A 16577-nucleotide genomic window follows, 5' to 3' on the forward strand; every position below is an offset into this window, starting at 1 on the left:
ATGTTGTGGCAAAGTTTCTCTCTGTCTCTTTTTTTACCTAGCGCATGTTGTGTCTCTAGGCAGTGACTGGAAGTCAGCATTTTCAACAGAGTCACCCTTGGAAAACAAGGTATCAATCAATCACAGCCAGTGAAGATACCTTCTCTGAGTACCACATTCTTTTCTACTACATTTAAGGGAAGTGTATGTTGCATTAAACATGGCACTTTTTAACCAGCTTGGTGAGCTGTAGGAGGCAGGACAGCCACACTGGATGTGTGGGAGGGAGACCTGTGGCTCCTAAAACCCGGAGCAAACATGGGCTGTTCTCCTGCTGGATTTAACAAGCAACACAGGCAGAAATTCCCACTAGCCCAGTGCCCTGTTTGTTTGAACAGTCTATGTTACAGAATACTTTGTCATTAAACAGGCTGATCACACAGACATATCTGAGACTGCACATAGGCCTGTCACTAATTAATTATGCTTTAAGACATCTTCCTAGCTTTGTTGTCTCTCTCCTACTTACTTTACTAATTTTAAAAAAGTGCAATTATGGAACTACGGATTTACTTTCATTTCTCCCTGATATTTCCTGTAGTATGAAAAACACCATCAAAACTTTAAGGTATTTTTAATATTGTTTTAGTAAAATAGTTTGCAAATTATGCTTCTGTTGCACCCACTTCTAGGGTTTCAAGAATTTTGTTTATGGCCACTCATGTCCTTAGGCATTTAAGCGTGATGAAGAATCTGGAGACATGAGACAGCACGTAAAATACTTTGATCCTTGTTTTTCTGCAGCAGACAGGGAAATCCCCATGAATAATAAGGAAGGAAATCTAGGGGTTTCCCTGAAGATCAACAGGCTGCATGAGCATCTTCTGAAGTAATGTGCAGCAGGAACACTAATAACTGAGTTGGGAATGGTACAGGTAAGAGTGGTTTGGTGGATATACTTAAACTACACTTTTGCAGGAAATTAATAGTAACTAACATGTAGCTCTTTAAGTAATATTACTCCTCTTTCCTTGCTTTCTACCACATCCGAGGAACAAAGCAGCACAGATAATCCTAAAGTGTCTTCAGTTCTGCATGTGACAAGCAAGTAGCTGGAACAGAGCTGGACTACACAGTTAAATGAATTATTACTTCACTGTAAACACAGGTAGCACAGGGAGAAAAGTGATTCACAAATCATGCACTGATTCATCAAAACTTGTCTAAGAAAAGGGCATGGGAAGATTTTTAAAACTTCACAACAGTTTGCTTTTCATGTGCATTCCATTTAAAAATGTTCTTCATTTATTACCTGTTTTCAAAACAAAACACTTAGAGTTTTGAAAATGTTTTTGTTTTTGTTTTTGTTTTTAAAATTTGAAAATGGGACTTAATTTAAGAAGAAGCAGGGATGATAAGAACCAGGTTAAGAAATCTAGAAATAAGGAATTGATGTTAGTAGAAATATGCAAAATATTTGGTTTTAAAAAGTACCCAAATAAATGAGTTATTTCTTGGCTTGCTTTGTAGAAAATAGTTCTGTTTCAGTCAGACTTTATTTAATTTCTATTCCTTGTTCAGTCAGCAGTCCTTCCAATTCAGTCAACATGACAAAAGAGAATTAATCACCCAGCCCTAGCCTGGAATAATTTTTCTGATTATGGTTGAAATTTTTTTTGTCACACCCAGTGGCAGGGATCCATGTCCTGAAGAGGTGGTAACTGATTTTGCTGTGTGCCCCTGACTTCAAGTGCCATGGGTGTGCCACAAGCTCTGAATGTTTCCACCGAAGTGTCACACAGCCTCCACCACAGACATGTGCATCTGCATTTCAAACAAACATTAGCTTTTCCCTTGCTGAGCAGGTTAAATGTTGCTGCATAAGGGGAGGGAATTTAGTTTCCTCATGTTGCGGCCAGGCAGACAGTATCTTGTTAGGTCAGTAAAAAGCTATCATATCAATATGCTGCAGACAAGCTGGCATTGAAAGAAAGAACAGATGAGAAAGTAGAGTGTGGTATCAAACAAAAGACAGTTTGTTGTATGGATGTTTGAGGATTTGTGCTCAGAGTAAATACTACCAACAGCAAAACCAGTGCAATGGGTGAAAAAGAGTTCAGTGTGTTCCACTCAGGTTCAACAACACTAACAGAGATCGAAGGCAGAGGACACAACACCTCAGTTGTGAATAGAAGAATATTACAGTACCTTATTTTTATAGTGACTCCAGTACTTAGATGAAAATGCTGCCTCAGAGCAGTTCTAGTGGAAAATAAAGAGTACCTGGCTAGCCCATAACAACATGCACATGTGCAACAGCTCAAGTTCCAGTGTGGTTTGAGTGCAGCTTCTGAATGAGGATCCCCCAGTAAAGTAGATAGGCCTCATTTGTGGACTTAGAAGTGTGAAATGCATGGAAAAGAGCCCACTTCTCATTCAAGATTGGTCTTGGGCAGCTCCGAGCTGCAAACTCTGGTTGCTGATAACTTTCAGGTTAAAATGTACGAGAAACTTGCAGCCTGGGTTCTAGAGGCAGGACATAGTATGCAAGTGACCTCTAGTTCCCACTTTAGCTACCAGAATTCTTCTCAACCTATTAGCAACTTGAACCTCAAAGTCTTCTTTCTTTGCCTGAGGGAGTTGGTCACTGAAAATGAGGAGACTGTAAGGCAGAATCAATAACAAAATTTGAGGCCAAAGAGATGCAAGAATATAGAAGGTTTAATGTTTATTGAACTTTCAAGTCAGACTTTCTTGTTAACACTGCAAAAGTTAGTGCTTCAGGGCACAACAGAAAGGATGTTTTACAGTTTTTAGATTAATGCAAAAAAAGTCAGTGATTATTAATCTAACACACTGCAGGTAGCTTTCCTGTATTTCATAATGTCATTTTTTGTACTACCCTCCTAAAATATCTTTAATGCTCTATTTCTTTATGTTATTTTCCCTTGAGTGTCTGTGTGTCCGAAGTTATCTTGCAGGAAATCGTCTGTATTTTACAAGTCTCCAGGTATTGTGGTCACTAACACCTAAATTAGTGACAAGATTTTAAACCTACTGAAATGTACTCTGTCATCTGTCACACCAATTAACACAGCATCAACAGAAATACTATGTTACTGTGAGTCTTAGAATTTCATACATACATTATAGGCACATATGGCCAATATTTTTTGACCAAGTGACTGATCTCACCAGAATAATTTTTATACACTTCAAGTCCTACTTGATACCTTTCATGCTTGTTATTCACAAGAACTGTCTTCCACAAAAATCCACTGTTATTTACCAAGCAACCAGCAATAAGGCGCTTCCATAGTTACTGGACTGTATAATAATTTCTCTGTGACCCATTTGCTCTCTCACACAGCCTTTCAGATCCTGCTTTACAAGGAATTTTCTCCATGATTTCAAGGTGTGTACATCCATATGTGGAGAAATAAGCTTGCCTCGGTGCTGTTGGGCTTCCTCAACGTGGAGGAATTCAGGGCTCAGAGTGTTGTTATCTTACACTATACACTGGGAATTTACAAACTAACCGCAATAGACTCTGATTCATCTTTCTATTGCTGAATTTCACATTCCTCTCACAGACACCTGAAAAGAACATTCTTAATCATAAAGCAAAGTGATTTCCACTGAGACACCCAGGGCGAAATTGGAAACTTAACTCTTTACTTTCCTTCACATTAAATGTGGGCTTGGTTTTGCTCCTCATACTTTGATTGCACTTTGCTGAACATCCTTGCTTCCTTTCTCCACTTTTACAGAGTGCGCATGGTGCTGTCACTGCTGATCTATCTGGGCATGGCGTGTCTCATGCCATTCTAACTGCAAGTTCTGCCCTTGCTCTGTCCAATGCACAAATAAACAAGTTGGAGATGAACTTTCACTGAAGAAGACTGCTGCTTTGGGAAAACTGATAGAAAGCCTGGAAAAACAGTTCATTTGCAGGAAAGGAGGAATATTTTCCGCTGTGGAAACTGGTCAGACCCATAGGAAGAAATGTGGGAAAAAACAGGAAAAGGATTTAATGAACTCTTGAATTTGGTATGTCTAGTGAAAAGAAAGAAGATTTGAAGGTTGTGAGGAGGACTGGTGATTCAAATCCAAGTCAGAGATATTCAAGGCCCTGGCAGTAGAAAGACTTTCTCTATTTAATAAAAGTGCAGGGACCTGGTTTGGGGGGCCTTGAGAGAGAATCTTATGGGACCATGACCAAAGATAGATTAAAGTTCACTCTATGAGTGAAGCTGAATGGCTGTAAGAAGGATTTCAGCAAAGGTCAAAAATGTTTTTCATTGAAGTTTTGCTTTGGTTATTGATAGGAGCATCAGACATTCTGCTTGTAGCAGGCATCTACATATATAAACACATTTGCCCTGCAGGAAAACTGCCCTGGTCAGGCTTCTTTCAAAATTAGTAAGATTTTCATGTTCCTACCTACAATTAATTTTTAAAAACATAGGAAATTTTGATTTCAGCAAAACTTACTACATGCAAGGCATGTTGAGAGGAGCACCTTTATTGGTAGGAGGAATCTCACTATGAAGGAAATCCTCCAGAAGAAATGGGACTTAGTATGTTGTACATAAAAGTGAGTATATTATAGCTACCATAAAATGTACTGTATTGTCCTTTTAAATTCCTTCTAAATATAAGGTATCTCCCGGAGCTCTGCATCAGCTGGCAATTTGTACAGGCTTTCAACTGCTACCAATAAAACCCGTAAATGGTGGGTTGCACCACTTTAATAACAACAGAAGGCCCGTGTAATGGTGCTATTCACTTACAAACTGCTTTTCTGTTTGTTATCTTGCTTGTAAGGAAGGAGAGAGCTTGAAGTCAAATCTCATTTGCCTCATTTCAGCAATACACTTGATGTCTGTAACTTGTGTTCTAAAGTTTTCCTCTTAGAGAAAACCTACAGAATGGAAGTGTATCCTTCATGAATATTATTTCTGTATGGAATAAGGAGTTGTAAAAATGTTAGTCTGGTAGAGGTGTGGAAAAAAGGACCCCACCAACATATGTCAGCTGTTTGGGGCAGTCCAGAGGTTGAGTAGCTCTCATTAACCTTTGTCACTGTCAACACCAAGGCCAGTTTTGATAAAACACCATAACTTACTGCTATATTTATTAAACCTGAATCAAATATATCTGGACACTCATATCAGCACACAAGTAGATTTTCTAATTGTTCTGAGGCATTCTGTTATTTAATTTCCTATAATGAAACAAATTCCATCTAGTGATGAAAGCTTCTGTCCTGACTTCACTCAATACTGGAAAGAGAATGTAGGAAAAATACTTTATGCAAAATAGGAAGGAGCACTGTGATTTGTGATTTAGAATTAATTGCATGGCAATAAAATATGACAGGATCAGATACTGTTGTTTATACACCTATCCAAGGCCTTTATATTCTAGAACTGCCACTTAGCTTTTAATTTCAAATTACTCTAAAATCTACAGTAGCTTGCAAACTACTTCATGCCAACTTCCTCCCCAGTGTATGGGATGCAAGTGATTAACATTGGCACAAGATTTCCAAATAGTCTATAAGGTTGTGAAAGTGAGTCTTATATGTTTAGAGGAACAATGAACAACCAAGCCACTGCAAATGTTGATGTACATTTTGAGTACATCAGTCTCTGTGTGGGAAATCAGGTGTTCAGTAACATTTTCTAATGTTACTGAAGACTAATAGAGCATGTGACTGGTTTTCTGTGTATGTCTTGGAAGTTTTATGGAGAGTCCCTATCAAATTTAAGAATGAATCAATATCCTGTAAACAACTGTTGTGTCCTCTGTAATGGAATCCCAGTTACACAAGATCCTGGGTTAAACAGAGTTCATTTGCATTCTCCTGGGTAATGCTTCATACAAATTTTTGCCTTTTTCCAGATCACCCATCTTTTAAGTTTTGCTTCCCTAAACTGCTGGGTTCAGAATTAAACACTGCCCAAATGAAAATTAAAAGGTAGTCTATCGTTTTTACCTCATCTGAGAAGAATTTCATCAACTGTACCTAACTTTGTTATTACCAGTATTTTACTGGCTGCAACTCTCTTCTTCATGTAATTCTATTTAACCAAAGACCTTGGATATCACCCAGATGTTCACATAAATTATATTTTTCTTTACTTGAGACTGACTTCACCGATGTCCTGTAGCCATAAAAAGGCTTGGCAGTCCTTTATAACCCTGAACCTCTAATCATATTTTCTTCAAGTGATTCTTATTGCTATAGATAAAGTGGCTGCCAAGATAAAGGTTGTGTGGAGAATAAGCTTCTTCTAAGGCACGGAACACAAAGAAAAGCAGTTACTACTTCAAACTACAACACACTTTACTACACTGGGTAGACTATTGATTTTATTCACACATAAGAGGCTCCTACTTATAAACAATATGACATAGTGACCATTTAAATGCTGTGGGCTTGGTTGCTTTTGTCTAAATACCAGTATAGCTGCAGTCCATACTACTGCAGCACTGCTGTGGTCATCAGGTCCTTCACAGAGTTATTGATGCTAGTGAGCCTGTGTGCTGGTGTTGGCATGCACACATGGAGGTGGCATGCACACGTGGTGGCATGCACACATTCTCCAGTGAAACAGCAACTTGACTGCTATTCATAGACAATCCTTCTAAATACAGAAAAAGAATGCTAAGGACATCAGTTCAAGTTCAGCCTACAGACTCTGTAAATCATTCTTCAAATATTATACATGTGTTCCAGACACTTCCTAGAATCTGGATTTTCTCTAAATTATTATTAAAAGTCCTCCTGTGGGATTAAAGATCTTTGGAACGGCTATGAGACCTTTATTTTTCTAAGTTAACTCCCATATCACAGTTCTCCTAAATGTCGTTCAGCTTCACAAGCTTGATGAGCTTGTCAGCAATAATTAGTTCCGTGGAGTTATTTCATGCCTTTTTTTTTTCCTCTTCCAGGAAGAGAAGTGTTTTATCAAGTGTACTCCTGTTGTTTCAATGAGCTCCTCAGGCAAATACATCCCAAACATGTCAGTGAGAGCATTCTCTTACTGCTGTTTTGTGAAATAGTTTTGTAAAAGGTTGGAGGTCCCACATAGTGCCAACTTCACCCTGCATAACAGGAGATTGAAAAAGACCTACATTTTTAATTCTTCATCCCATTTGAACGTTTTGTTAATGTTTTCTGTCATAGCAATACGACACAATGACAGGTCCCTGATTTTAGCAGGATATAAACAAAATTGCTGAGAACCATCTTGAGAAAGCATAGCAAGAAATCCACATTGCTTTGGGGAAACATATTTGGTTTAGTCTGTTGAGTGTCACAGGGGCACTAACAGAGGTCATAACAATGGACACCTTTCCCATCAGATATTGTAAAATAAGATGCACTTTGACAGCTACTGAAGAGTATCACACAGTGGCACACATCTGCACATCAGTTCGGGAATTAGACCACCATTCAGGATGATTCCCTTGTTTCAAGGAGTGTAATTTCCTAAATCCTAGTTTCTTCAGGTCATAAGCAGAGCCCACTTCTGTTTATCAGTAGCACTTCTGGAAAGTGACACATGTCTCTGAAGCCACACTAGAGAGGACTGTGTACAGTCACAAGAACTCTATGCATGACAATAAGCCAAGAGGAGAAATTAGGAAAAAAGTCATTAGTAGACATTTCCTATGAAATAATGAACTTCCTTATAGTTTTATTTCCAAACTGCTGCTTTTTCATAGTGTGCAATAATCACCGAGGACTCCTCTCCTCTCAGGATACACAAACCACAGGATTCCGATGACTCACACCGAAACAGCTTTCAAACACATGGAGGACGGAAGGGCATGCTGTTTCTGCATTAAAACTTCCTGCCAAAGCCCCAGACTAAGCGTACACTAATACATTTGGACAAAGTTTTAGCAACAATGGTAAGTTCACCTCATGGTAACTGTTCCGGTGAGACAATCTTGCCCATTTTATAAACTATCTGATTGCATCCTTTTTGACACTTCCTTTTTGACAATCACAGCTAAAGCAAAAACACTTGTGAAACTGTTGATTACACAGAAAGGTGCAATATTGACTTTTTGGTGCAAGGATATAATACCTCTCTTCACTGGTGGTGAGCAGAAAAGGTGATCGGGCTGAAATCTTGAGAGTTCTTTGGACAGGACCTGTAATGTAAATAATGTATCTTTATTTTACTTTTATCTCAATAAGCTCCTTGCTGATCAAACTCGTGATCTAACAACAGTATACTAAAAATTAAAGTGAAGTTCTCTCTTCTTGGAACTGTAAAGATAAATCCTTCAGCTGAGGCAGCACCTCTCCTCCAAAGGAGAAATATTGAGCTCAGTCCCCTGTAGAATGTAGGAGTTCTTATGGGAAAACTTCAAAGGAAAGTGGTCTGAAAGGGGAAACCAAATATACACAGGTTGAAAGTGCAATCTGCTGCTGCTGCTGTCAGCTATTTGGCCTTTCCACAGAGCTTCTCTGGAGACGTGCCAAGGCATTCACCTGCTGTTTAACACCTAGCTAACACTGCAGGGGAGTACTAAAGCCTTTTCAGCCAAATATTTCTCAAAGCAAAGGTTGAATACCTCTAAATATCCTGTTCAGCTGAACTTATGTAGTTTCTCAGACCATGGCTTGGACTTAGGTGAAAAAGAAAATAGAGCAGCTCACTGTAAATGCTTTACAAAGCAGTAAATTTCAGATTGTGACCAACACCAGGGGCCAGAGAAAGACCTGAATTCTCAAATTCATAAACTAGTTGATGAGAGTGAATGCCTACCTTGAAAGAACGATGTGACTGAGCCATGCAAAACTTTGAGATGCTGAGCTAATCTCAGAAATGCAAAGCAAGACCAGTGGACGTATAGAGCACCCCAAGTTTTGCTACCTGAATTTCATCCTCTGCAGTTGAAAGTGCAGAGTTTTCAGTAATTTGAAGTTAATTTATGTATGCCTCAGATCTCAGGTACCAGCTCCTTACTGACTGCAGCTCCATTACTGAGGATAGAGGTAAATGTTAGAACAACCAGACAGCACGTCTTATAACAGGAATAAAGCATTTGGGATCCCAGGCAAGAGGGATTGGTGAGTTGTGCAGTAGGATGATATATATTTGTTTGGAACCTTCTTGTGGCTGACAGGAAAACCGTGGGAATAGAATACAAGCATTGCAAGGGTACAATGAGGACAAGAAGCAGGAGGTCTAACACTTTAGGAGGGCTATAACCCATCTTTATCCACCCAATCCACAGCCCCATTTTTCTTGATATGTGGAAAGCAGATAACAACAGTTTTCCTAGGGCAATGAATGCATCCCACAGTTTATGCTTTGCCACTCCCACAGGGAAATCCTGTGCTCATTGTTCTCCTTCTATCAGTTGCATTTGCAGCTAGTGACACTTCAACTGATACAGATTGTTGTTATTATTAGTGTCCCAAGATATCAATGTACAGTTCAGGGCATATGGAATACCATTCATGAAAGATTTGAAGGAGTTTTCCTATTGCGAGTCTCGCCTTTGTATCTTTCCAACCCATTCATTCAAAGTTACGATGGATCACTCTTTCTCCTTTATCCATTTAGGCATATTTACATAAAATTACTATAGAAGATCTATAGACATTCTTGAAGAAAGTAATTTTATAAATGCATGGTATTATTACTAGAATACTCGTTTTTTAAAATCCTGTTTGTGTTAAGCTCCCATCCAATCTATTCCCTTTATGAGAGTTTTTCTAAGAAACCAAAATCATAACAGTTTTCATGTAGTTAATGAAAAGCAATGGTTGCAGTGGCAGCTGTTACTTTTCTCTTTTCTATGTCACATTCAGTAGTTAAAAATCTGCATTATTCCAGATGTTTGAAGGTAACATAAACTTAATACCGAAGCAAAAGTGGGTATTTGCATGAAATGAGGACATTAGGTCCTGGAAATAAAGGAAAAGCGTGCTAGTTGTATGCTGGTAAGCATTTCAATTTTTTGTAGGTCTGGATTTAAATAAGAATTTTGAGGCACAGTCCTATATGGCATTTTTTAAAGTTAATATGGTTTGGATTATACTGTTGTAGGATGATTGCTAAGCATTTTTGGAAAGCACACTTCAAGCAATGGTGACAAAAATGGTGTCAAACAGGATGTATGTATCAAGTAAGTTTTTCTTGGGTCTACCTCAGGCAGATATTCAATGTTCTTGTTAGCCACTTGGATAATAGAAGAGTAAATGTGTTTATTGCACCATCAGTGTTGTATGAGCTGCGAGGTTAGATGTGCTGGAAAGCAAGATTAGACTAGTTTTTGAACATGAAAGAAAAGGTCTGGAAACACTGGGTTCAGTTTTCAGTGGTGAAAAATGCAAAATTCTAGACAAAAAATGGCAATCAAATGATGCAAATGCAGGGTAGGAAGTGGTGGGTAGTTGTAGCTCTGCAGAAGGGCATCTGGAAGGAGATGGTTTTTTGAAACCAAAGCAGTCCCACTACAACACAGGATCAGGTGGGTGACTTGAGACCCAGGGAGAAATTGCTTGTGCTCTGCTGATATATCTTCAAAGAATTTTTGTGTTCAATTTTAGGCATCCTGTCTCAAGAAGGGTGAAATATACTTGCAATTATGTACATTACAACTGGAGATCTGTAAAAGAAGAAAGAGAATGAGGATGATCAGAAGGCTACAAAATCAAGCTGATAAAGAAAAACAGACATATAGAGTCATCTGCTTGAGAGAGGGTAAAGGAGAAGCTAGGAATACAGTAGGACTGACAAGTTTAGGGAACCTGCACTAAGGGATGTGAAGATCAGACAGGTCTGGATGTCTCAGATCACCCAGGGAGTCTGAGATGTCTTTCCACCAAAACATCATTGTAAACATGGCCAACAAATAATCCTCACTAGTAACTGTCACAGGGAAGAAGATGACCAAGATTTGAGTCTGAACCTTCTAGACCTTCCAAAATGTCACATGGACACCACACGGAAGAGAGGTAGTATCAAAGTTTTTAATACTTCTGGAAGGATTGAGGGGATTAAATAAACAAAGAAAAAGGGCAAGGGTATCCTAATTTGGTCAGTCTTGAAGGCCGTGTGTCTAGACCTCCATCCAAAATTAGGGCCTTAAAAACCCACCAAAAATCAATTTTAGTAAGAAAAGCTTAGTTTTAATGGAAATAAAATTAGAACAGTTCACTTTCTTAATTGGGAAAACTCCCAGCAACTAATTCAGACAGTCTGGAAATGGAAAGGTTGATACTAATTCCTTCCCCAGACCACTGTGTCTCTTCAGGCAGATCCTCACATCCATGGCTGATTGTAGCCAACTCACTGACCTTTTGAGCAGCAGTAGATTTTTTTCCAGTAGTCTCTAGAAAATTTGCCCTTCTTCTCCAATCCTCTGGTACTTGGATGTCTGATCTCTCCCTAGGCAAGTGCAGCCTAAACTCCTTTTCTTTATAGAGGGTTGAAACCAACCTCTTCATTTTTGATGGAACACAATACATCACTGTAAGCACCCAAGCAACACAAACACCATCCATCATACCTTCTTGATGGAAAGAATGCCAAATTAAGATGATGGTAAGCAAGGACCAACAATTTCTAGACTGTGAGGCCAAAAGGGATCACTCCTGAGAGTTGGATAGCCTCTTAAATAACATATATCACCAGATTTCTCTGATTTTTTTTTATCTGACACATGTGTTTTTGTTTCTCTTTTAAATACCTAAATTCCAAATTGAAACTTTCAGCTGAAAAATCTGTCCCATTTTTTGAAACATTGCTTCAATGGTTAGTTAGACTTGCTGCTGAAAATCTGTGATTTGTTTCTAATCTTCACTTGTTGTTCTCTGTTTCCTGTGACATTTTCATCTGCCAGTTTTAAGAGACAAAGTCAAAGCCTTGCTCACTTTATGAATGTTGATCCTCTGGGACCAGCTCATGTCCTAACTTCCTCTTTGGTAAGCCAGCTATTTTCGGTTTCCTAACGTGGGACATGTTTTTGAAGTCATTACTCATCCCTGTGGCTCTGCCATGAACCCTATGTACTTTACCATAATCTTTAATAACACTGCAGGAGTAGTTGCATTGGTGGCATATATTAAATAAGGGGGGGGTGGGGGGGTGGGGTGGAAGCTTAATTTCAACTTTATACTTCCCGATACATTTCTTAGGCTATTTTAGTACTGGCATGACAGGGGGAACTTGCTTACATGCCACCCACAAATATCTTGTCACTGGTTCCTATTTAGTCCCTGTTGCCTAAATATTTAGATCTGATTGCAAAATCCACAATGCAATCTCTTGCAACTCTCAGTATTTGTCTTATGAAGAATTTAGATTCTAGCCATTTCATTTTTTTTTAAGATACTGGCAAAGTGTCAGGGGTATTAGATTTAAGCTTAATGGAATGGAAATGGAAAAAGCATTTCAATTCTTTCTTCAAAATGTATAAAACTATGATAACTTGCAACTTGCATGTTTATGTTTCTGAATTTCCATCTTTTGTTTCTGCCAAGTTTTTGTGTTTGCTGATCTCTGCATGTGTTCAGCTATATACAAAGAGCCCAAAAATATTTTGATTGATCCTTTTGGCAGAAATAATAGGGAGTTTTTTGGGGTATTTTTGTCAAAATCACATTTGAAACAGGCTCATATTGGTAGTTTTTTGTAAGTGATGTGTTTTGGTAGCGTCAAAACTTGCTAGTGACATTTTGATAAAGGAAACTGATTTTTCAGTTCAAGCAATTTTCAGTGTTTATTTAGGATAAGTTTAAAAGCCTTGAAACAACTTAAAGCAGAAGAAGAAAAATATTTTAATATCAAAAAGGCCTCAAGATGTATTAAAAAGCCAGTCAACCAAAGAAGCTTTCAAAATATTTATTTGTATGAGGTATTTAAAAGGGTGTTTTTTGTTGGTTTTGTTGTTGTTGTTGTTGTTGGTTTTTGTTGTTGTTGGTTTTGTGGGGGTTTTTTTGTTTTGTTGGGTTTTTTTTTTCTTTCTTTAATTTCATTCTTCTTTGAAACATTCTATAATTGTCAGATTTCCTTGGACACAAAAAAGACTCTGCCCAGACATTTACATTTGAACCTCAGACAGTTTTCAAAGTGCTGTGGGCAGGTCACAAGGACAACCCCCCAGATACTGCAAAACAGGAAGGAATTGTAAAACATGGCAGCAAAACAATGATTCATGCGGATGCCAAGCATTTGGGATGGTGTGATTCACACGCCTTATCGTGCTTGCTTGCAGAACAACATCTCATCAAGGCAGGGGAGCTCAGCCAACTGAGCATTTCCAGTGGCAAACAGGACACATCCGCTGGCAGCAATTGCAAGTAACTCCCAGAGAAGAAAAGCTTCATTGAATGTGCAGTGCTTAATCCTGTGAAATCTGCACCTCCACTCCCACCCTGCCTCCCTGGGGAGCCTTTCTGGCACCTTGCTGAGACACCCCCCCACAGACCAGTTCTGCTCTCTCAACACCAGGTGCTGTGAAGTCTGCACCGGATCCCTTTCCTCTTTCTTTCCTGTAGACTGCCTGTACAGCCCTTAAGTAGCTCACATCAATCAAAGTAAACTGGACAGATATTTTTTTCCAGGACCATGATCCTTTCCCTTTCACATCTGCAGCCAGCATTTTGCATGGGTGAACGAGAAAGCAAAGGGGCATAGTCTAGATGGGAAAATCCAAATTGCTCCCATCATTATGTGTACTTTCTGTTATTTCCAGAATAACTGAAGGGGCTTTTTTTTATTTTCACCTTTCTTATTTCAAACTCCCTTTTCCACCCCACTGAGATACCACAATAATTTCTAAATCTTCCCATGGAGTCTCCCTTTCAGCAAAACAAGAGATCTTGGCTCCTTCCTGTTCCTCCTTGAATTTTTCAAGACAGACATCAGGACTCCCCAGAAAAGACAATCATTGCCAAGGAGCAGTGGGGCAGGGAGTGGTTGGTAAGGCAATTCCTGGAGCAGAGCACATCTTCATAGGGTTTGAAGATCTCAGTGCCTGGTGTGGAGTACATGCTGTTATCGGAAAGGGGCAGGGAAAACAGCGGTCTTTTACAGACCGTGTTATCAAGTTCAGTGCTGATGAGGAAGCGTGTGGGTGTTGAGGGATAGCAGAAGTTCCTCTTTTCACAGTTGGCCAATCCCACCAGCCTCAAGAGATGTAGCTGCCCCATTGATTTCATATTTACCACAGAGGACCTATATGGTGCAATACTGCTCAGTGCCAACACTTCTCCTAGAAAGTTCTTCTCGTCAGACTCCAAATGTTTTATCTGAAAGTTTTAATTCTTAGGTTGTAAAATCTGCTTGTTTGTTTGTATTTTGTTGTTGTTGTTATTGTGAGTGGCAATATTTCTTGTGTTTTCCACTGTCTTCAGACTGTGCTTCCTTCTGCTTCTTTCAATGTTCCAGTGTCCACAGAAATCTGTGAGAATGTGTCACATTAATATTGTCACCTGCTGGAAGTGATTTCAAAAAATTACCCAACTGGTAGCTCCATGAACTATTACTCTACATACAAACAATAGACCTAGAGATCCTCTTCTAAGAACCTCCCCTGTGTATCACTGCAAACTGTTTTTCTCCTGATGCATGCTTTTTCAGCTCAAAGGAAAAAGTAATCCTGAAGTAAATAAATAAAGCTCACTGTCAGAGCATATGTATCTCTTCACATGCAAATAATTACTAAAAATTAACAGTATTTGCTAACTCATAAAACACCTGTCTTTCATGGAATTATCTTACAAGCATCTTCAGAAACTATGTCTTTTTTCCTGTAAAAGCTTTTCATTAATCCAAATATTTGGATATTGACAATGAATTAAACTTCTCCAAATGTAAAGGTTTTTTAAGGAAGACAAAATTATTGATTCAGATGAATTTTGGAATGATAGGTTAGCTCAAGACTCAGACAACACTTGCACAACTGACTTTCCAGATCTTCTGCTTGAACAAGAAAATAATGCAATAAAAGGTATCGAAATAAAATTAAGCAAACATCTATAGTAGCAATGTGTTTCCATCACTTTAAATTTGGCTGATCATCTGACTGTATGCATATATCTGAAAATCTTCCTAATTAGTTATAAGTGTTCTCAAAATAAGTGTTGCCATGCAGCTTCCTTTTCAATGAATAAATGGACCAGTGGGCAATATTAAGTGGTCACTTCCAAGGAAATAGTCCATGCATTTCAGAACACAGGTAGTTTCAGAAGCATTACAGATTAATTTGAGGTCTACTCCTTGTCTCTCACTGTAAGACTTAGAGAATGACCTTAATAATTCAGGCACAAGGACAATGCCAAAATCATCCTGTTAATTCACATAGAGATGGGTCTAGCTTCCTGTGGGCTTTATTTGATTTTACAAATATGCCTCAGAGCAATAGACACAGAAATATGTTGGATGTTTTCACAGCAAAACAAAAGCAACGCTTCACAAAATTTATTTAAAAGCATTATCCCTGAGATTGCCAGGTGAAAACAAACATCTGTCTTTCTTGGCAATTTGTGCTGAGACTTATTCTCATTATATAAGTCTATTCAGTTGTTAACTGTTTATAACCATTGTGTGCCCTCTAGAAAATGCAGGTATAAGAAACCCTTGGGGATTAATAGGTGCTAAGATTGACACAAAACCAATACAACAGCATCAGGATCTCTGCTAATCTGTATAAGATTAAATTCTGGACTGCACAGTATTTTATGCTATCTCACTTACTTGCTCTTGTGATCAGACAAGGTGAGTATCTTCAAGGAGTATTTTTAAACTTGACCGTGTCTAGGATGCAGCATGGCAGACTCTGATTCAAACTGTGCCTTTGCCTTACAAAATCAAGATTTACTAGTTGAAGATGAATGGGCTCACCGAGAAAGGACTTCATTTTATGTAAAAAACAAACATAAAGAATAGAAGAGTCTGGTAATTGGCTCACTCTGCACCAGGCTTTCCACATCGCCTGGCCTTCTGATGAGACATAATTTCTCCCTAGGTATTTGCACCCTGTATTTGAAGCTGCCTCACCTTCTAACCAAGTCCCTCATCAATCTCTGTCACTGCTTTGACACTATGTGCCCCATCCCAGCATGAAGAGGGGCAGGAGATGAAGATATGGTGGGAGTTGCGCATCCAGATGTGGCTTCCAATGTCTGTGTGCCTCTTGCTGGTACAGTGATGGGTATGCTGCCAAGAGTCACAGACACTCCTTTCCGCTTAGCATCCACTTCACACTGTACCCAAGATTTTTTAAATTGAACTTTGTTGAATTTGTAAAGTTATCCTGCCTGAAATCAACTCCCAGAAATCAGTCTTCTGTCTAAGAGCCTGATGTAAATAAGAGTCATTATAATTAGCAACCACAATAACCACTTCCCTGACTAACCATTCACAGAAAAGCATATTTATCAAACACCTGCCTGTTTCTAGCTGCTGAAATATTTGCAGTGTTCTTCCCACCACTGTGGAATTCTCAGAAGGGTTGTTCATTGGTACTACTACACAAAGGGTGTTTCATCTCAGATATCTGTGTTTGTGAAAAGAAAAAAAGGCTAAGTTCAGCTCTCTGCTGCCAAATGGCTTTTC

General features: G+C 38.8%; 1 long non-coding RNA gene across 1 annotated transcript; it reads left to right on the forward strand.

Moving 5' to 3' along the window:
* The first annotated feature begins 7761 nt into the window (after nucleotides 1-7761).
* LOC136288913 (uncharacterized) lies at nucleotides 7762-16136 on the forward strand. Its single transcript, XR_010720645.1, has 4 exons — nucleotides 7762-7905; nucleotides 10565-10972; nucleotides 11860-11941; nucleotides 15988-16136. It is a non-coding gene; the product is annotated as an uncharacterized lncRNA (long non-coding RNA).
* Nucleotides 16137-16577: the final 441 nt, after the last annotated feature.

Source organism: Chamaea fasciata, unplaced genomic scaffold, assembly GCF_029207755.1.
Source record: "Chamaea fasciata isolate MVZ Bird 193981 ecotype frontalis unplaced genomic scaffold, bChaFas1.0.hap1 SCAF_4, whole genome shotgun sequence".
Lineage (NCBI taxonomy): Eukaryota > Metazoa > Chordata > Aves > Passeriformes > Sylviidae > Chamaea > Chamaea fasciata.